Genomic DNA, 22,521 nt, shown 5'->3' on the forward strand with positions numbered 1-22,521 from the left:
ATCTAAATAACTACAGTGTACAGTGCCGTAGTCACTCCACAAGTATGACATCGATCATGATTTTGAAATGAATCTGTTTTTATGGTTTTAATTTGATTTCAAATCAGGGCTATTTTGAGCAGAACACTCTTCCATATTCCTACTTTACATTTATTCTCTTTATAGTTTACTTTTGTTTTGACCCCAGTTTTCTATTTTTTCCTCTGCTCTTCTTTCAAGTCAATGAGATGTTGATTGTTTTTTTCCTCGAATAAAGTCTTTCATAGGAACATAGGAATGGGAGATGGCTATTTAACAGCTCGAGCCTGTTCCATCATTCAGTGAGATCGTGACCGATCTGCGAATTAACTCCATATACCTGTCATTGCCCCATATCCCTTAATATCTTTGGATAACAAAAATCTTTCAATCTCAGATTTAAAATCAAGAATTGATTGAGCATAAATTGCTGTTTGCCGAAGACAGTTCCAAACTCCTACCACACTTTGATTGTAGAAATGTTTCCTAATTTCATTCCTGAAAGATCTGGCTCTAATTTTTAGACTCTGCTCCTTTGTCCTAAACTCCACAACCAGCAAAATTAGGTTCTCTCTATCTATCCTATCTGTTCCCTAAATATCTTGAAAACTTCAATAGAACCATAGAACAATTACGGCACAGAAGGAGGCCACTCAGCCCATCGTGTCTGCCCCGGCTGAAAAAAACTAGCCACCCAAATCAAATTCACTCAAGTTCTCCCTGTGACCGCGTCGGTTTCCGCCGGGTGCTCCGGTTTCCTCCCACAGCCAAAGACTTGCAGGTTGATAGGTAAATTGGCCATTGTAAATTGCCCCTAGTGTAGGTAGGTGGTAGGAGAATGGTGGGGGCGTGGTACGGAATATGGGATTAATGTAGGATTAGTATAAATGGGTGGTTGTTGGTCGGCACAGACTCGGTGGGCCGAAGGGCCTGTTTCAGTGCTGTATCTCTATGACTATGACTAAATCATACCTTAACCTTCTAAATTCCAGGGAATACAACCCTAGTTTGTGTAATCTCCACTTGTACTTTAAACCTCAGTGTCCAGGTATCATTCTGGTAAACCTACATTGCACTCCCTCCAAGACAAATATAGCCTTCCTCATGTGCAGTGCCCAGGATGAATACAGTACTCCAGATGCGGTCTAACCAGGGCTTTGTGTAGATTGTCTCTTCTCCTCAAGGCATTGATGTCCTCACTGAAGTCCAGTTCCTTGACAACTGAATCTCCAGTACTCCACTCATGTGGAACTTTTCACTGAGTGTCAGAGTACATTCTATGAGCATTGTTAGGCTATTCAGTTCATGGCTGCTCCTATCCTGACCAGTATCCACACAAACACGCAGAGTTCAGGTGTGGGTAATTGTGGATTTAGAAGCATGGACGATATTCCCTCCCAGAGATCCTCAGAGGAAATGATCTCACTGGTGATATTCAGGGTCTCCTCAAACTACAATTGTAGTGTTGATGCCAAAGCAGTTTCACAACAACTTACATTTATTTTGCTTGTTTAATATAAGAAAATGTCCCAAGGTGTTTTACAACTAGCATGGTGGCTGAGATCAATTAACATTGTACAAAGCCAATGTCAGTCTTAATTCAGCTACTGGGAGGTGTTGCCTGTTAGCAGCAATGTAGCTAGAAATTCATATGGGAGATAATCACTATTTATGAGAGAGCATCAATAACCATGTAACAAAATTACTCACATCAACCTTTGATAATATTGTTAAGGTTAAAACAAAGTTATTTCAGATGAAAGTGTTTTTTTTTCCAGCAATGAAAATATTAAAAAGAATGCATATAGGCGATGATGACCTTCAGAAGGAAATGAACTCATTGATATTAAGGGTCTTTTCAAACTACAAGCGTAATGTTGATGCAAAGCAGTTTCACAACAACTTACATTTATATTGCTTGTTTAATACAAGGAAATGTTGTAAGGAAAATGGATACTAAGGCAGAAAGGGGACGATTAGGAGGAGTGATTGATAACTTGGTCAAATGGCTTCATATCAACACTAACCTTGTGTGAATGCACATAAAACACCTTGACTCTGTAAAGCATTGCAATATTGAACTACAAGCTTTACCCAAATGTCAAACTTAGAATATATTCAGGATCTGAAACCTTCATTACTGTAAGTACTTACTTGGTGTCACAGTGAAATATCATTCCACAGTTCATTTAAAGTGTCCATTGTATCTTTATGAAAAAGATGTAACTTTTACCTAATTATCAGTCCTCAACAAAGCACTGTATTAATGTCTTAAAATGGCAATCGCACATTGTGTTGGGTGGAGGTTGGAAGATAACTTATTTGGGTTAAAAAGTACACAGTTGTGTAAAGTGCAGTAAAATTTAAAGGACAAATGAGACAGGGTTGTATCAGTTATTCCTGTGACAATATGTTCCAAATTTAATAAGAAAAATGTCAAAATGAATGCCCTCAAAATGGGCTTCAATCAAGGCATTACAAAGATGATAAATGATGCTATTTCCAAAACAAAGGCCTGCAAGGAAAGACTGTCCCATCTAAGGTCAGCTTTCCTTTTCTTGTAATTACCAGGCTTGCCTTCAGGGAACCATTCTTACAAAGTGAGCAGGAAAATTCTATTACATTTAATTGGTTTCCAAAGTCTCTGCTTGTTGAATTATTTACGCTAGGATATTGGAATAGGATTCTTTTTTCCTTCTGACTCCTGCTTGAAGGTGTTGGTGAAATGTCAAGGATCAGTGCAGACCATTTCACTCATTTCTGTCACATGATTTTATATATCTGTATCGATTGTAGATTGAAATCCCTCACACCTTTCGGTTAAAGTGAATACAGTCAAATGTGTCTTCATCAGGGATTCATGGCAGCAACAGCAATTTTACAAGTAGTTCTGAATGCCTCCTATGTCCATGTTGGATAACTAATCACTGCTATTGCCATAATTACACGCTTGAATTCGATGAAAAATTATTTTAAAAAATGGGTATAAGTTGCCAAGAGATGTAGGGGGAATTTTATGCTCTCTGCTATGGTGGATTTGGTGGAGTGTGGGGGTGATATAATTAGGCGGGAGGTCTTTTCATGGTGGGAAATGTTAGAGAAATTAAGTCAGCGGCAGGTTTGCGGCGTTGCAGGGTTCCCCCAGCGGTGGCAGACTGCAGCTTTGCATTAATTTAAGTGACATGAATACTCATTACCATGTGCATAGTTGCAATTTAGTCCTACTTGCCAGATTAAGTGAATGGCGAGTGATATTCCCACACCATCTGGTTCACAACTGTTTCACCATAGCATGCAGCAATCGGATTTGTGCAATTGAGTCTCAGGTCTGTGCTCGTCTCTCCTTAACTCATCTGCTAACCTAATGCCATGTTTGCCTGCATGCCAACATTGAAATGGATGTTTGGCTCCAGACTCAGCACCAACAAGGGTTGAATCTTCTCAGGAGAAGGTGGCGACGGCATGGGTGGAGACTGCATGGAGGAGCAGGGCAGGGTAGTCGGGGAGAGAAGGGTGGAGTTGCTCGGGTGCATCGAGATGAGGAGGGTGGAGCGGAGCATCCAGGGTGTTGAATGGTTACTGTTGAGACTGAAGATGCATGTTGTCGGCTGTGGGGGTGGTGGGTGGATTAGATCAGTACAGTGTGAAGATATTTGGCAAGGGCCTAAAGGGAGGGATGAGTGCTGTCAACATCGGGGAGATGTGGGGCAAATTGAGGGTACTGGCTAGCAGAGGGAATGGTCACAGTCAATGGGGGCAAATGGATTCTGTGGCGGGGAGGGAAGGTCAAGACTAATGGGTGGGTATTCGACAGCTTCATATGGAGGGGAACGGGACTCCGCAACAATGGTCAGTTTGATGTGAGGAGGTTCAAGGGTAAGAGTTGGCATGTTGACAGTAACGGGAGTAGAAACATGGGGAAGGGATGGCATGAATACATCGATGATTACACTGTGCATGGGGGGAGGCTCAATGTTAATGGAGGGAAGGATAACAGTAACATTAGGTGAGTCAAGGGTGATGTGCTCAAGCTGGAAGGTTGCAGGAGGAGGTTAGAAGGTGGGGAGACTTGCCCTGAATTCCACATGCACCATTTTCTCCAAGGACAATGGAAACAGCATGGAGACTCAAGGAGAGGAAGGAGGATGAGAGGAGGGAAATGATAGTGGGTGTGTCTTCTACCTGGCCACAATTTGAAGACAAGTACAAAGGAGCTGTTCATTGCCTCAATGTTTCAGCTCACTTGCAACAGAGGGCTGAATTGCCACACTCTACTTGTTTATTGTTCAGAAAAGCCACAGGGACATGGATCTCATACATTTAATTTGTCTAGTACCACGGGAAGAAGAGCAAAGAGAGACTAAGGAAGGCTGTTTTCCCTCAACTCATGATGCTGCGCATCAGTGACATGCAGAACAGGAAGGTGAGGATGCGCCAAAATGATAACATCAATGAATGTCCTTATCGAAGCCAGGCACTGGCATGTCATCGCATCCTTCGGACAAGGACAAATTGTCTACAAATGTCAGAGAGGCAATGCCAGAGACGCCTAAGGATGTCACGTGAAATGGTCACAGAAATTTCTAAGATCCTGCAGTATGACCTGCAGCCACTCAGCTTTGGTACCCTCAAGGTCACTGCTGCCCTCAGTTTTCTTGCTAATAGCTCCTTCCAGGGATCCACGGTCAACATATGAGGTATCTCGCAGTCTGCAACACATAGATGCATCAAAGAAGTGACCTGTGCCCTTTCTCAATGTCCCAATGATTTTGTCTACTTACCTGTAGACGAGCACAGCCAGGCAGCAAGGTCTGCGGCCTTCTGTGCCATCGCTGGCTTCGCTAGAGTACAAGGGGTGATCGACTATACTCATGTGGCCATTAGAGCTCCCAGGGACCAGCCTGCTGTATTTGTTAATCGCAAAGGCTTCCACTCTTTCAACATGCAACTGGTTTGTGGCCACAGGAGAAGAATCATGCATGTTTGCGCATGTTTCCCAGGGAGCTGTCATGCCTCATATATTTTGAGGAACTCCCATTTGCCAGAAGTTTTCGAGGAACCAGCCAAAGTGGACGGCTGGATCCTGGCAGACAAGGGTTACCCACTTTGTACATGGTTGATGACACCAGAATGTCATCCTCAAAGCACTGCTGAAGAGAGGTGCAATGCTGTTCACGCATCCACCACAGCCATCATCGAGCACACCACTGGAATGCTGAAAATGCAATTCCGTTGCTTTGACCTGTCTGGAGGCACTCTTCAGCATGTGCCACAGAGGGTGTCATGAATAATCATTGTCTGCTGTGCCATGCAGAACCTTGCAATTAGACACAGCAATATTCTGCAGGTGGAGGAACAGGAGGAACACCAGTCCTCCTTGGATGAGGATGACTATGAAGAGGGTGAGGAGGAGAACAATGCCAATGATAATGTCCTCGATAGGAGGGCCATGGTGAGACATGCAAGTAACATCATGGAGAACCTCATTTATTCATGTTTCAGCCAACAATAAGCTACATCATCAAGGAATGTTGGGCAGAGAAACATAATGATTCCTCACAGAAATTCACTTTTGCATGATGTCTTATTCATTGCTGCAATCTTAATGAAGTGTGGCTGCACTTTCATGTGATTGGCATTTGAAATCATCTCTGGGCTACAATGAATGCAACTACACACCATTGCAAACAGCGTTAAGTTGTGACTGCAGAAAAATTGGCTTAATGGCAGGATGCAGAGCGTAATGGTCGAGGGTTGTTTTTGCGAGTGGAAGCCTGTGACCAGTTGTGTACCACAGGGATCGGTGCCGGGACCCTTGCTGTTTGTAGTGCACATTAATGATTTAGACGTGAATATAGGAGGTATGATCAGTAAGTTCGCAGACAACATGAAAATTGGTGGTGTCGTAAATAGTGAGGAGGAAAGCCTTAGATTACAGGATGATATAGATGGGCTGGTAAGATGGGTGGAGCTGTGGCAAATGGAATTTAATCCTGAGACATGTGAGGTGATGCATTTTGGGAGGACTAACAAGGTAAGGGAATATACAATGGATGGTAGGACCCTAGGAAGTTCAGAGGGTCAGAGGGACCTTGGTGTACTTGTCCATAGATCACTGAAGACAGCAACACAGGTAGATATGGTGGTTAGGAAGGCATATGGGATACTTGCCTTTATTAGCCAAGGCATAGAATATAAGAGCAGGGAGGTTATGATGGAGCTATATAAAATGCTAGTTGGGCCACAGCTGGAGTACTGTGTACAGTTCTGGGCACCACACTATAGGAAGGATGTGATTGCACTGGAGAGGGTGTAGAGGTGATTCACCAGGATGTTGCCTGGGCTGGAGCATTTAAGCTATGAAGAGAGACTGAAAAGGCTGGGGTTGTTTTCCTTAGAGAAGAGAAGGCTGAGGGGAGATATGATTGAGGTGTACAAAATTATGTGGGGCATTGATAGTTTAGATAGGAAGAAACTTTTTCCCTTAGCGGAGGGGTCAATAACCAGGGGGCATAGATTTAAGGTAAGGTGCAGGAGGTTTAGAGGGGAATTGAGGAACAATTTTTTCACCGAGAGGGTGGTTGGAATCTGGAACGCACTGCCTGAAGAGGTGGTAGAGGCAGGAACCCTCACAATATTTAAGAAGTATTTAGATGAGCACTTGAAACGCCATAGCATACAAGGCTACGGGCCACGTGCTGGAAAATGGGATTAGAATAGTTAGGTGCTTAATGGCCGGCATAGACACAATGGGACGAAGGGCTTGTTTCTCTGCTGTATAACTCTATGACTCTATCTATGACTCTAATGTGCATCAGCCATGCCACCTTCGTGCTCAAAACTGTTTCAATTTCCTTTTTCTCCCACTACGTCTAGGTGCTACCCTGACGTTTGCAGCTGAGGTGGAGGCAGTCTGCTCAGTGCACTGCCCCGTCGCTGTGGATGACCGTGGCGGGTGTCCTATGGAGGAATGGAGCCTTGATGAATCCATCCTACTGGGGGTCTGCAGCAATGGTGCTTGAGTATCCCCCATGTGCTTGCCTGCTGGAGATAAGGGGGTCAATGTCAGTGAGGGGGGAGGACAAGAAGGCACTTACCATGGGGGTGTCCTAAGAGGAGGGCCCCGCGGCAGCTGGCACACGCTCCTCCTCCATCTGTGTGCACGAAGGCACCTGCCTGTCTCCCTGAGGGGAAGGAGCACCAGGAGGGAAGTCCAGGTTCCTCAGCCCTCTCTCTTAGACTCTGCTGCATGGAGCCCACGGCAACAGCGATGGAGTGCAGGTCAGATCGCATATGGCTCGAGTGGTCAACCAGACTCTACACGGAGCTCGCCAGGCTCTCTACTGAGGAAGCCATAGGCTCAAATGCCCGGGACATGGCAGACGTCATGATTTGCATGGACATCTCCATGGCACGCGCAAAGCTATGCATGACCTCAGGCATCTCCAACATATTTTCCACATGGCTTTGCTGTACATCCAGCAGACTTTTCGGAACAACAAACAGAGGATCATCATGAGCATGGGGCTGAGCAGGGGCCTGGTCCCCAGCAGTCCTCCAATTTTCAAGGGACACTGCTGACACACGCTCCCTCAGCTTCTGGGATGGTTCTGTGTCGTGACCACCAGCTTGTGACCCAGAATCTAATCTTAAACCCCCCGTGGACCATGTGGATGTATCTGTGTTGGCAGAGGTGGAAGAATAGGCAGGTGACGGTGCACCCTCTGGGGCATCGGTTGCTTCTTCCTCCCAGAGGAGGAGTCTTGGACCACCTGGCATTCAACGACTTGAGTGCAGGCAACTGCAGTGGAGACACAAACAGAGGCACATTAAACATATGTTTCACATGCATTCACACAAGTTCCTTCAGTTTCCACATATGGCTGCAAGAACAGAGATGACACTTCACCCCGATGCCTTGTGGCTCTTGCCTTGCCATCTCCGCTCGCCCAGCCTCCCTCCTCTCTCACGATCTCTGATGTCTCCTCCTCAGATGCAGTCGTCAGCCTGATATCAGGACCCTTCTTCCCATTCTAGCACACTCACGCTGGTTGTGACTTTGTTGACCCTGCAGCAGACATTGCAGACTTAATGACATGGAAAATGATGCAGCACAACCTTTGCATACATGCATCAACATCACTCATTCTGCAGTTGCTTTCGCATGACACATAAACAATGCCAATCTTCATCTTGGCACAACATGATTTTGTGAATGGCACCAAGGCTGCTCACACATTCCACTGCATTCCTTGTGTACCCTCTCCCTTAAAGACATGAAGCCAGGGAGGAAAACAATGGAGCTGCTTCAGCAAGACCACTTACCCTCGCCAATCTGAGCAAGTCATTGATGCGCTAGTGGCACTGCGTCCATGTTCTATGAGTGACCCCACGGTTCAAGACCTCCTCTGCTACTTCCATCCAGGCCACCTTGGTGAGGCGGGAGGGTCTTCACACTCCATCTGCAGGGAAGAGGAAGTCCCACCTTTCCCTGACGGCCTGGAGGAGGACCTGCAGGGAGGCATCACTGAACCGTGGGGCTGACCTCTGCCTACTGGCTGACATGGGACTCACTTTGGCTGCAGGAAAAATAAATGATGTGAAGTTGGTTCTGACTTTCACAAAATAAGAGAGGCAAAAACATTTTAAGTAAAAGCTTCAATTTAGGTTAATCTGGGGATAATAACGTGAAAGGAACGCTGCTGATCCTTGAGTCTGCAAGCACAGAATGTTTTATATCTGTGGCGATAATGTTACTTGGGACAGTGACGGTGCTCGATCCCATGTATCCCCCGTGCCCTTCGCCGCACAACTCATACATACAAAATCGTGTGCGAAACAGGAATTGCAGCGGAAGAGGAAGTCCTGCTGTCAGGGGCGCCGCGGCACTCATAAAATTCCACCTGTAGATTCAGTTGAATAAAATTCAGTTCCTAATTTTATACATATAACAAGGGCCAGGTAGCACAGTAGTATAATCTGCAGGCCTTTTTGTGCGATTCTAGACAGGGAGAGAGATACTGTTATGAATCATAAATCAAATGAATGTAACAGATCAGACTACAGAGCCTCACAGGAATTCTCCTCTGCGGTTCAAGTGGTTACTAACCACCAGTAACCCATCACACGGTTTATCAATCTTGTAAGACAATTGCTTACTAGCTAATTCATTGCCATAACAAATTCCCACTGAGATGTTTGACAGCAAAACACCCCATCAATAATGGCTCATAACATCCATCATTTTTCCCTTGCTAGCTATGACTAGTCAGGTTCAGGTTTGAAACAGTGACAAGTTTATACTTTTACCATTCAAACAATTCACTAGATTAACCTATACAATTATAGGCACTCCAACCATGACCTATTTTGGCTACACATGAGCCAAACAGTCGAACTATTATCCTTTTTTCCCATTCCGGGATTTGCACATAAAAGTCAAGGCTGAACCTCTAGTGCAGTACATAAGTGCTGTGCTGTCGGATGTGCCGTCTTTCGGATGGGACATTAAACCAAGGCCACGTCTGCCCTCTCGGATGGATGTAAAATATCGCATGGCACTATTTCAAAGAAGAGCAGGGAGGTGTTCCCAGTGTTCTGGCCAATTTTCATCCCTCGATCAACATCACAAAAACAGATTATCACAATGCTGTTTGTGGGAGTGTGCCGGGCGCAAATTGGTTGCTACCTATTCCTACATCACAGCAATGACTACATTTCAAAGGTACTTCATTGGCTGTAAAAGCACTTTGGGATGTCTGATGGTCATGAAAGGTGCTACATAAATGCACGTTTTTTTCTTTAGTTCATTTCTTATCCCTCTAAAGGTGGACTAATCCTTGACCATTACCCTTTGCAAAGCTGAAAACGTGTATTTAAATCTTACGGGATGGTTTAATCTGTGCTAAGATGGTCAACATGAACTTCTGAAGTACAATCTTCGATATGGTCATTGTTAGACAGATGGAATAGTTTAGTCTGATCAGCATGGATATAGACTGGAGACAGAAATCTCTCTTCTCCGACAATGCCTCAATTTTAATTCTAGATTTTAGCAATCACGCTGCTATTATATACTGTATAGTTATTACACTGGATGACACATATACTGCTATCTCTAAATTTGAATGGATTGTACTAAAGGAAATTAGAATCTATGCCTTCAGCCACCTTGGCTCAACTTTCTAGAATTCTGTGGGAGGTTAAAGAGTGAAGGAATTGAGTTATTTAAAATGAAGTTGATAGGGAGTGACTCCCTCCAGTAGGGACATCCAGATGAAAAGGCATAAAATCAGAACAAGACCAATTCAATGGAAACATAGAAATGTATTAACAGGACTATTTTATAATATCTTATTTCACTTGTATTAATTTAGGTAAAAGTAAACTTACAATCAAAAACATTTCTGATTACACATTTTAAAGAGCAGTTTAGTATGATTGCCTTTAAGAATGATGTCCCTTTAAGATCGTAGTATGCTAATGAGCTAAGTACTCGTTCACAGTCATGTGACTGCAAGCCACGGTCACTCTGCAACTGTAACGCCTCGAGAAAGATTTTGTAAGCAGTTTTCTCTGTAATAGTTTAGCTGTAATAAACCTGTTTGAGATCTTCAACATAACTGTACTCCTCGCATCTCATTTATGTTGCATCAGACAACATAAAGAACTCATTACAGGCAGCAGTACTTTTCCATCTATTGTCAAATCCTCATAATTAACAGAAATCTAATACTACATCTATTATTTAATTGTTTTTTAAAGTTTCAGCCAGCACTGACCTCCCCCCAACCTCAGGGCCCCAACCTCCCTCCCCGTGATCGACAACCCACCCGAATAACCAATCATATTATCACTTCCTATTATCACTTCTGATTGATTGTCCCTTTCAATTGAAAAGCCCTTCCCTCCTCCAACTGACCTCCCACTCCGATCGACCTCCCCCAACTTTGATCGACACCTCAATTCTGATTGACCATCCCCCCTCCCCCATTCTGATTGGCTCCCCCCCCCTCCCAACTCTGATCAACCCCCTTCCTCTGCCCTCCCCTGCCCCTGGCCAATCCCCCTTCTCACCCCTCCGACTGACGCCCCCTCTTCACCCTATCTGATCTATGTAATACTACATAGTAAAAAGAATAGGTTTACATAGAATATATGGGCTTTTGCTATCTCACCCAAGTGGTGTATTCTTTCCATCTGGGTTTATGATGTTTGATCAGGGACACATGAGAGTCCAGAATTTGAGGAGGGCAGAGTTCTTGGGGGATTGCAGGGCCAGAGGAGATTACAGAGATGGGGAGGGGAGAGGCCATGAAGGATTTGAAAACAAGGATGAGCGTTTTAAAATCGAGGTATTGCTTAACTGGGAGCCAATATAGATCAGCGAGCACAGGGGTGATGGGTGGACGGGACTTAGTACGAGTTAGAACATGGGCTGTAGAGTTTGGATAACCTCAAGTTTATGAAAGGTAGAATGTGGGGGCAGCCCTGAAGTGCACTGGAATAGTCAAGTCTAGGTAACAAAGGGATGGATGATGCTTTCAGCAGAAGAACAGCTGAGACAGGAGAAGAGTCAGGCAAAGTTATGAAAGTGGAAATCGACAGTCTTAGTCACAGCGTGCAAATGTCAATGAACTTCTGTCAAAACAGTTCTGATGAAAGGTTATCATCCCGAAATGTTAACTTGGTTTCTCCCACCACAGATGCTACCAGACCTGCTGAGTATTTCGTGTATTTCTGTTTTTATTAATAATAAAAAGGAAATTTGATTAATTCAACCATTGTAAAGCAATGGGCCGCATACTAAACATTAGTAACATTCATAGAGTTCCATGTAATAAGGCAGAATTTGATTTATTGGGGACAAGTTTACCCTAACCCACTGGTTGGGAAACCCATGGAGTCAGATGCAACACTGTTTTAACATCCCACCCAATGGGGGCAAATTTAACCTATCCAGCCAGTCAGGAAACTGACGGAATTAGGTGCAATGTTGGTTTTACACCCCACCTGATTTTGCTATCCATTGAAGCCAATGAGTGATATTGGGCTGGAACAGAATAAGGGATCGGCCACTTAGGACTGAGATGAGGAGAAATTTCTTCACTCACATGGAATTCTCTACCCCAGAGAAATGTGGATGCTCAGTCTTTGAGGATATTCAAGACAGAGGTCAATAGATTTTGAATACTAAGGAAGTTAAGGAATATGGGGACAGTGCAGGAAGGTGGAGTTTTAGGTCGAAGATCAGCCATGAAATTGTTGAATGGCATAGCTGACTCCAAGGGGCCAAATGACCTACTCCTGCCCCTATTTCTTACGTTCTTAGGTAAACCAGTGGCCCTGATAATGATGCATCTAAATGGTATTGTGGATCCATGGCAATAACTTTGAATCTCAGACACGGCCTCATCAGAGAGGGCAATTTTCTGTCATCTATTTTCCTGCATTGAATTTATTGAACAAAAATAAATAACCTCGAAACTTTCACTGTATGAAATGTTGCATATATACATTTCATCAACAGTTAGTGTAGACCATATCTTTAGTAACACCTGTTATAACCTCATTTCATGCCTTTCTCACAGTACGATATTTTGTATTTTTTGTATGTTAATACTGTTTCTATGGTAATAGCATTTCCTTCCATTGGATGTTAAGAACAGTCCTATTCAGTGGAACAAACTCATTAACTGAGATTGTTTTTGTTATCAACCATTAATTCTCCCTTACTGCAGTCCCCTTCTTCAATCGCTGCATCCTCTTTATTTTCACTAACACCTGACTGCACTCTTATATAAGACACATTGTTTTATACAGAACTATAGCTCTTAAATACAAGCATACTTGATACATTACTGAACTTCCATGGATTTCCAGCAGTGCTACTCAATGTAGCACTTGCGAAAGATAAATAGTTACTTAGAGAAACCATTAAGAAACCTTTTAGAGCCATGTAGTCCAACAGTAACTGCAAAATGTTTCCATCTTTGTTTTACCCACCTGCGGTTCCTAACTAAATCAGGATATTTACCACACTCATCACTATAGAACAGTAAAAAAAACACTTCAATTACTGCCCAGTTAGGAGTATATTTTCCTCATAATGTCATCTGTAACAGAAAAACTGCAGCGTATAAATTCGTGCCAAAATCTACTTGTTTTCATAAATTCCCATGATACTGCATCATTACCTAAAATGATTCCTTCTATTCATAAAGAGTTGATTTGTAGATAGTGAAAGTGGAGAGAATTAAACCTTATTAATGACCTTTTAACCATTTGTTCATGTTGGGAATTTGCTTGTTAGACACATTTGCTCTCCTCAATTTAGAACCAATTTAAAAAGGATGATATTCACTGTTAAAGGTAAAACTGTCAATGGTTTATATTATCCTCCATATGTAAAATCAATCAAAAATTTGCCTAGATTTTGAATGGAACATCTCATCATGTGCCTCATTAGTTAAATTTGTTTTCCCCTCACCTTTCAGATCAAAATAACTTTTTCACTGCAAGTTGCTGGAAATGCCAGGTGTTAATGGCATGGCAAGGGCAACGGGACCTGAGTGAATGAGGGGACCAATAGTCTAGTTCCTCAACCAATGATATTTAAGGATAGAGAAAGAAACAGAGGAATGACAAAGAAGGAAATAGAGTGAATTAGAGTCAAATCAGGTACAGAAAGAGAAATAAAGAGAGGGAAAGATTGGATTAAGGGAGAGAGAGAAAAGAGAGACAGAAGTGAAAAGTAAGAAAAAAGATTTAAAGATTAAAAAAATACTGTGACTGAAAGCTTGGTCAAGAGGGTAGGTTTTAAGGCATGTTGAAGATTGCAAAGAGGTGACAAAGTTGGAGGAGGCATAAAATGTATCATGGTCACAGTCACAGAGGATGTAATTTGTGACTTTGGCCGGGTCTGTTTCAGTACTTGTGCAGTGTCATGAAAACGTGCTATGCTGAATGATGATTTTTAATTCATCAGTTGGAAACCTAAAATAAACTTTTAAAAGGAAAGTTGGAATCTTAAATTCAACTTTTAAAAATACAGCAGCTAAGATGGCCACTGCAGTTTGCATTAAAATCCCTCACATTCCAAGGTAACGAAGTGGAGATGCATTTCTGAATAGCCCTCATCTAGAATAATGGCTTGAGCAGTTTGAATGCTAGCTGGTATCGCTTTCATTAGTAAGACCTTCAAAGCCGTTTTGGAGCATTAACACTAATGGAGACAAACCTCCAGGGGCTAAACATTGAAACAATAAGACCTGAGAGAGATTGAAACTCTTAGACTTAGATCTCATTAAAGTGAAAAGGAGAATACACTGAGACAATTATGTGACAGTCTGCCCATCTGTGTGAAAACCTGGAGTTTCTTTTGGACATAGGAGACAAGCTTTGAGTTCTAAGCAGTGCAGAACTGCAGTGGTCTGTCTGTCTCTCTCTCTCCAGGCAACACTGTAAGTTTCGATCCCTGGCTTTGGGCTGCAAAACATCCAAGTCTATCATTGCTGCAGACAGAGACTCTGCAGAGAAAACCATCTACATCATTGTCTCCAAGAAAACCCTGAACCAGGTGGCTACCTCTACCAACCAGAAACTTCAGGACCAGGAATTCAGATGGAAGACAACTGAGTTACCATACTCCACAGACTGTATATTATTTTATTTATTCTGGACTCTAATCCAGCCAAACTATCCTTCTTCACTCTGTAACCTATTTGTGTGTGTGCAATTCTCCTGTCTGTGTGTATGTGTGTTAAAGTTGGAGCATAGTTTATTATTTTTACTTAGATCAGGTTTTGACTTGAAGTACAACAAACTAATCTCTTTCCTGTTTAAACTCAAGAAAACCTGTCTGATTTGTTCTTGTATGATCATACCTCACAAAGGGTTAAACACTCACTGAATTGGTAAGCACATCCATTGTTCAAAAGAAATAAACCTGTTGCGGTCAAACAAGGAGAGGGACAAGAGGGGAGCCTTTTGACTCCTCCTTATCTGATTAAAATAGGCAAAAACCTGATTGTAGAGATTTATACATGGAGTTTCAGGAAAGATGGGCATGGATTTGAGAGGCCACAATACATTCAAGGACTTTGCAGTGGAAATAGGGTGATAATTTTCAAGCACAGAGGAGCTGAAGGTAAGCTTTTTCTGAAAATGACCAATGTCAGCAGTTTTGACAGGGAGGGAAACAGCACCTTGAAGATCTGGAGATCATCCCAAGACCTAGGTAGGTTTGATCTTTAACTTACATTGGTGATTCCATGGGGTCTTGTGAGTCAGAGCCTCCACCTGCTCCTCACAGGCTTTGGAAGGGGATGGGGTTCGGGACTGGAACTTCCGAAACTGGGGGCTTTCACTTACCCGACCTCACATGGATCCAGCGCATCATTCGCAATGGTAACACTCCTAGGAACAGGTGTACAAGGCCACCAAAAGGTGCAATATGAGCCTCCCATGGACTGGAATCGTGACCTGGACTGCTGAGAAAAGTTTTAAAACATTTACAAAAGAGACAAATGAGATGTTATTTCCATTTTACCTGGGGATGGTATGGGGTGGGCGGGGGGTGGGGGGCGGTGGGTGGTGGGAGTGCAGCACTCTCATCCCATGCTCAACCATCACAATTTGTAGCTTCTGGATCATGCAGCGATCTCTGGTGGCATGGGTGCAAGCTTGCTTGTGGTTTAGTAAGTAAGGGACATCTCCCTGACTCTACTAACTTCAGCAAGTTCAGGAATAGAGGGCCCAGGTGGGCATATCCTGGTGTTTACAGCAGGAATTGCCCCCTGTGGATTTTCAGCCCTATTCTCTATCTTTGGTGAGAATGCCCTTTTTGACTATCTCTTTCTCTCCTGCTGCTATATCTCTCCTTCCCCCTTGCTTCTTTTTCTCTGTTTCAAAATGATGTGATGGAAAAGTGGTGTCAAATTTATACTGTACGATGGTGGTGCAATCAAATCCCAGTGTACCTATGATTAGAAGGACTTTCTAAATCATATTGCAGTAGTTAGTTTGGTCAATCTAAAAGTATGTTGAGCTCCTAATAGTTATTTCCTTTGAATCTTCTTTCAGTTTGCACTGCAGCTTGAGGCTCATCCAGAATTAACATGCAACAATTGTAACGTCTATAGTCCTGGACCATTGATCTCAGAGACAGCCAAACGCTTATCTCTATCATGACTTGGTGTTTCTGCACAAGCTAACCTGACATAAACTCAGGAAAGATAAGGAACTACTTCATGAAATGAAGCAATATGCTTTATTTTCCAATGGATGTCAATTCTGCCTGAGGATATAAAAAAATACAAACTTTGCTGTGCTATGAACATGGAAATGCTGTGGGTCTTGCTCATCATTGAAGAAATAATGATATCAGAGGCAGGAAAAGAAAAACACTATGTCTGGGGCTATTCATACAGCTAACAAATAAAGTTGCACACACATATTTTGATGAAAAGCTATCATTGTTTGCTCAATATAGATTCAATTCATGAGTTTGGAGGCCCATGTAAACTGGCTACTAGGGATTAATGTTGATGCAGAATAAATCTTGTGCACTTTAGAGTCCATTTTGTGGAGTAAATGAAGTTAAATGGAAACATGGTGGCCTGATACAAGTCATACACCTTGATCAGGATAGGGCCGATGAGTTGAGAATATGCCCAATTTCAGGCTGTTTTGAATTATTTAGTGTTTCACATAATTGTTGATGTAGAAACAGAACTAGAAGATTAAATGGTCAATGTGGTTTTCTCATCTGTAGTAGATTATAGTGATGACATGATAATCGGAGATGTGATTTGAATAAACCTTTTAGCCTTACTTATCAATAACATTTGTCAGCCATAAAATTTCGTCAATCAGCTTTTTCTTCCAGGAGGCAGCCTCGGATCAGAGAACTGGAAGCTCTGGAGCCTCAGCAGCCCCACTGGGAGAGGTGCGCTCTGCTGGGGCAGATTGGGGACAGGGAGGGCACCTCAACATGAAGACACGCTCAATGACCTGCATAGTGGTGCAGAAATTAACAAGATCTAGGCCAGCAGGTCCATCGAGATGGAGGGAAAACCCTTCCACTGAATCGGGCTCAGCCGAGGTTGTGGTCTTTTATGTTGGTGGCCCCCTCAATGGGGCATGAAGCCTTTGGCTCTGACTGGCACCCCCCCCCCCCCCCCCCACCCCGGCCTGCTGCAGGGAAGCCACCTCTATTGAGCTGGCAACCTCAAGTTTTTTTTTTGGGGGGGAGGGGGCATCCCGCCAGCAGCATAATGTCAGGGAAGCCGCAAAATCGCCCTAATTTAGGGCTTAAGCAGTGTAATTGTCTGCCCACCTCCATGTAGCGGGCAGCTGATTCGATTCCCAGCCCGCCCTTGGGAAAGTGTAACGGCGGCAGCAATGTATCGTGTATCTGTCCTGATGCAACTCACTGCCATTTTCCTGGTACCCCCTCCAACATCATCACAGGGCCAGAAAAATTCAGCCCATGGTTTTTGGCTACAACTGCACACGTGAAGCTAATTTAAAAACTGCACCATCAATTAAATAATTTAATTAAAGCATTATACAAAATTAATTGGGCTGGATTAATATCAGTTCCAATAAGGACTATGGGCCCAGTGACTGTCTCACTTTCCTTCAATGTACGTCTCACTGGTCAGTTAGCAAACACAGATGTGTGCACGTTGTCAACAACACTGGAAAATTACAAGATCTGGTTCTGCTCTCACTGCTTTTAGACTGAAATAGAGAATAAATCTGTTTATTGCTTTGATAAATAAAAAATATTGTTAATGACTCCAGGTAGCTGTAAATGGAAGCAATGGGGTCAATTTTCATTACTCTCCCCTAATGTTAATGAAGCTGTAAAGGTCCCTAACTGGGGTCCATGTCCATGCAACCTGCTCCAATTTCAAAGAGGCCTACCACTGGGTGTGCAATGTGCCTGCCTGTTTCAGATGATATGCCTCTTTTAGGGCCCTATGACGTTAAATAGGGCTCTAATTCCCATTTTAGGCTCTGAAAATTTCCACGGACAATAGAATCAAAAGGGCATAATAAAAGCAAAATACTGCGGATGCTGGAAATCTGAAATAAAAACAAGAAATGCTGGAACCACTCAGCAGGTCTGGCAGCATCTGTGGAAAGAGAAGCAGAGTTAATGTTTCGGATCAGTGACCCTTCTTCAGAACTCGAAGATTAATATCCTGTGTCTGTTATATCCCTGTTATATTATTAGCATCCCTGTGTCTGCGTGGGTTTTCGTCGGGTGCTCCGGTTTCCTCCCACATGCCAAAGACTTGCAGGTTGATAGGTAAATTGGCCATTAGCAATTGCCCCTAGTATAGGTAGGTGGTAGGGAAATATAGGGGGACAGGCGGGGACGTGGTAGGAATATGGAATTAGTGTAGGGTTAGTATAAATGGGTGGTTGATGGTTGGCACAGACTCGGTGGGCTGAAGGGCCTGTTTCAGTGCTGTATCTCTAAATAAAATAAAAAATAAAAAGGGTCACTGACCCGAAACGTTAACTCTGCTTCTCTTTCCACAGATGCTGCCAGTCCTGCTGAGAGAATCAAAAGGGCCTTTGAAAGGTAAAAGAAACAGCAAAGAGAGGAGAAAAAGGCTACAAGTTTAGATTGAAAACTATTGAATTCAGTGTGCTATTTGCACTGGATTGGCTGAGGAAAAAGAACAGTAAGAAAGTAGATCATGATATAAAGTTGGCAACAAGAATGGCTGTGAGGTCCTGTTGATATTCAGTGTATTGAGTGTAGTGTTCTTGGAATGACTCAGGAGCAGTGTCACAGACAGCGACTATCAGCTCAGAGACTGCGAAAGAGCTGTGCCATCTACTGAATGAAGATTATCTGTACAGTGCAGCCAACAGCATTCAAAGTCAGGACCATCCTGCCTTCCTATACATGGGGGTCATTCCAGATAAACTCTGATAATATCTGCAGTGTCATTATGGCATCCACCAGTGGCATAAAGGGCTGGAATACCTTGGCTTTACTGTTGGTGCAACACCATTTCATGTTAGTCGCAGGCCATCTTGTCCTGTACACAGAAGCACATGAAGGACTGATGATGTCAGGGAATGTAGGAACAGGAGTAAACCATTCAGCCCCTCAAGCCTGTTCTATTTATGGAAGACCATAGTTTGTGTGCAAAGTGGATGCCTTAAGCGTGTTAGCATCACCCTGCTAGGTTTTCTTCCAGGTGTTCATTGTGAAATTGCATTGTTCCAATATATTCCAGTACATGTGAATCATTCATTCCCCAGTGAATTTATGGCAACAGAATACTGAATAACAATTAGTACCTTAACGTAGTAAATGTATCAAGGGCTTCATAAAGGCAAAACAGATGCCGAGCAGTGGTTGAAAACAAATAATGAATCATTTTCAGCTGTTTGTATAGAACTGTGACTCTTTTGAATCCATCAAAGTCTTTGATGCTGAAACTCCACTGTTCAAATCTGAAGGCCAGTTGGAGAAAACAGTGTAATGTACAATCTGATATTAAGTCATGATCATCCCTAATGGTCATTGCCAGTCTTTAACTCCAATAATCATCAGTAAAAATACTCCTGTATAACGCTTAGTCCTTTACCTCTCTCCATGACTCATAATTATAATGCTCATTCTGAGAACTCATCCCTGCTGCTTGTCCCCAATGCTTGTCCTCAGTACTTGTCTATAATAATCATCAATTGTTCAGTATCTGTAATGCTATTGTGAGCACTTATCTCAAATTGTTGCTCTTAATCATCATCACTCTCATTTGTAGCGTCCACTCAAGTACTCAGCAACAACACCTACCTCTAATGCAGAGACGTAACATTGGATGGTATGCTAACTGGCTGTTTGCAGACACTTAACTAAGTAACATGGTTCAGTCTTCTACGGTTAGTTTCCCATAACAGATAATTAGGCATATTTTGGGCGAATGAAGAAACTGAGTCAAAGGCCGGGATTTTATCCTTGGCGGACGGGAGCCATCCACCAACTGAAAAGTCGGTGGCGTACCCGCTTCCGCCTGGCCTGGGGATCCTACGCACATTTTGTGGGTCCCCGGCCTTTAAGTGTTCGATGATGCTGCTGGCACTAAGAGCTGCCAGCCTGCTGATTGGCCGCCAGCTCCATTAAATGGAAGTCCTGCCCCAGGCCAATTAAGGGCCTGGGAAGTGAAAAATCCTGGGGCGGCTCCCCAGGCCTCGTGGAAGGGGGCTTGCCACCAACTTTTCGGTCGGTGGGCAGGGCCTCCCACCCAACATTAATTCCAGCCATAATAACCAGTTTTTACGTGTTGCTTTAGGAATAAATATTGACCAGGACATTAGGGAGAACTCCTTCTTTGATTAGTGCCATGGATCTTTTACATTAACCCAAGAGGGAAGATGACCTTGTTGAATTTCATGGCATTTATTTTGAGATATTTAATTCACGTCAACATAGAACCTCTATAGGGAAAGGACACAACTGTACGGATATCAGCAATCCCTTTTCACTGAAGAAATCCTTCATTATGGCCATGATGCTCCAGATACTAAGAAAACATAAATTCTAATCAAAGTATTATATATATCATATATGTTCTTCACTCCTGTGGTACCCTTTCGCAACTCATTTTAGCTCAAAGTGTTTCAAATTAGGGCTACCTTTTTTCTATTTTTAAGACAATGTTCTATCTAGAACCCAACCCGCTATTCCATGCCCCCATTAATATCCATTAATTAACATTCTTCAAAAATATGATGCTTAGTCCCTATAAAAAAGTATATTTTAGGAATAGGAAATAGACATCCAGTATAACCCGCCCACCCCAGGCCAATCAAGGCCCTTAAGTGTCCACTTAACGGCCACTTCAGGGCCTCTGCCTGCGTCAAGTGGGCAGCCCAAGCCCGAGAAAAGCCACCTGTTCAAAGCAGACGGCTCTCTGATGGCCTGGGGTGGGGGGTGGTGCCCTCAAAATCGGGCACCCTGTGCCCAATAGAGGGGTGCCCCCGCTGCCCCAACCATCCCCAACACGCCCCCCCTCCCATCTCCCCAATCGGCCACCCTTGCCTCACCAAGGCCTGACTGATCACCCCAGCGAGGCAATAAAAATTTTCCTTAGTCCCAGGCTCCCCGACATTGTCATCTTCAAGCTGGGCTGCAGTCCCAGCAGTGGCCACTACTCCTGGCGGCATTGCTGGGACTAAGAGCTGCCGCCTGCTGATTGGTCGGCACCTCTATTAGGCGGGACTTTCTGCCTCAAGCGGGTGGAAGTCCCATCTCAGAACACTTAAGGTGGCCACTGCTGGTACTACACCCAGCTTCAGCAGGAAGAGGAAGGATGACCCCAGAAAGGTGGTGTTTTTGGGGCCTCACCGGAGACAATCGGCCAGTCCCCGGAGAGGCAAGGGGGGGTTGCTGGTTGGGGGTGGGGTGCGGTAGTGTTGTGCGTTAGGGGTGATTGGGGCTTTGGGGGTAGCCCTCCGTGGAGCAGAGGGTGCCCGATCAGGAGGCACCCCCCCCCCCCAACACCAGCCTGCAAGAAGGCCGCCAGGTTTTACCTGGTGGGGTTCTTGGGGCCTTTGCCACCCACCCGCCGTGGATAAAATTCCCGCGGCGGCAGGAGGAGGCCCTTAATCGGCCACTTAAGGGCCTTGACTGGCTTGGGATGGGTGGGCCATTTCTCACTGCCACTGCCCCGCGTAAAATTTCAGCGCAGGCGGGAAGGCGTTGGGAACGTCACCTCCCCCTGCCCCCACCCCTCCCCGCCCGTCTCCCGCTCAATTTTTCGGCCACCCCCTGCCACCAGCCCGATCATTAGGGGGCCATTAAATTCCGGCATACCACTTTGCCGTTTCTCGGACCCTGCTGTGTGCAAATCGACTACTGCATTTGCTACATTACAACAGCCACTGCACTTCGAAAAGTGTTCAGTGGGCTGTAAACTGTTTTGCAATACCTTGAGGGCATCAAAGGTGCTATATAAATGCAAGACTTTCTTTTTCTTTTCTTTAAAGTTGGACCCTAATTTAATGTCTGTTTTCTCAGTGAAACTTCAAAGTTGCATCTGCTTATGTCACAGTCCTATATTTAAAGGTCAAATAAAAACATGAATCTGTGACTTCTGCAGATATTTTATGTAATTAAGAGACTATTTGGCTATTGATTTCAGTGCAGAATTTTTAATGGTATTACTTTGCTATTCAAGTGATCTATTCTAGACTGCAGAAAAAATATATATTTTTGGTTAATCTTTCAAATGATTTGGTCCAGTCATCCATAATGGCTCTGGAATCTAAATGAATAGTGAGCAGTTATATCATTTAGATCCCAAACCCAATGAATGGTGCACTCAGTTATTAATGCACAAATCAGGTATTAACTTGTAGCGAGGAATAGACACCTTGTGAATTGCAATAAGTTCCTGGATGAATTGCACTTTAATATTAGCATGCATTTTTCAGATGCCTCTTTATTCTGTCCCCTCTCTCAATCCAATA

General features: G+C 43.7%; 1 protein-coding gene across 2 annotated transcripts in view; it reads right to left on the minus strand.

Moving 5' to 3' along the window:
* Nucleotides 1–22,521, minus strand: part of LOC137371029 (kelch-like protein 1) — a 282,921-nt gene that overhangs the window by 16,135 nt on the left and 244,265 nt on the right. The window lies entirely within an intron of this gene.

The sequence above is a fragment of the Heterodontus francisci genome, chromosome 6 (genome assembly GCF_036365525.1).
Source record: "Heterodontus francisci isolate sHetFra1 chromosome 6, sHetFra1.hap1, whole genome shotgun sequence".
In the NCBI taxonomy this organism is placed as follows: domain Eukaryota; kingdom Metazoa; phylum Chordata; class Chondrichthyes; order Heterodontiformes; family Heterodontidae; genus Heterodontus; species Heterodontus francisci.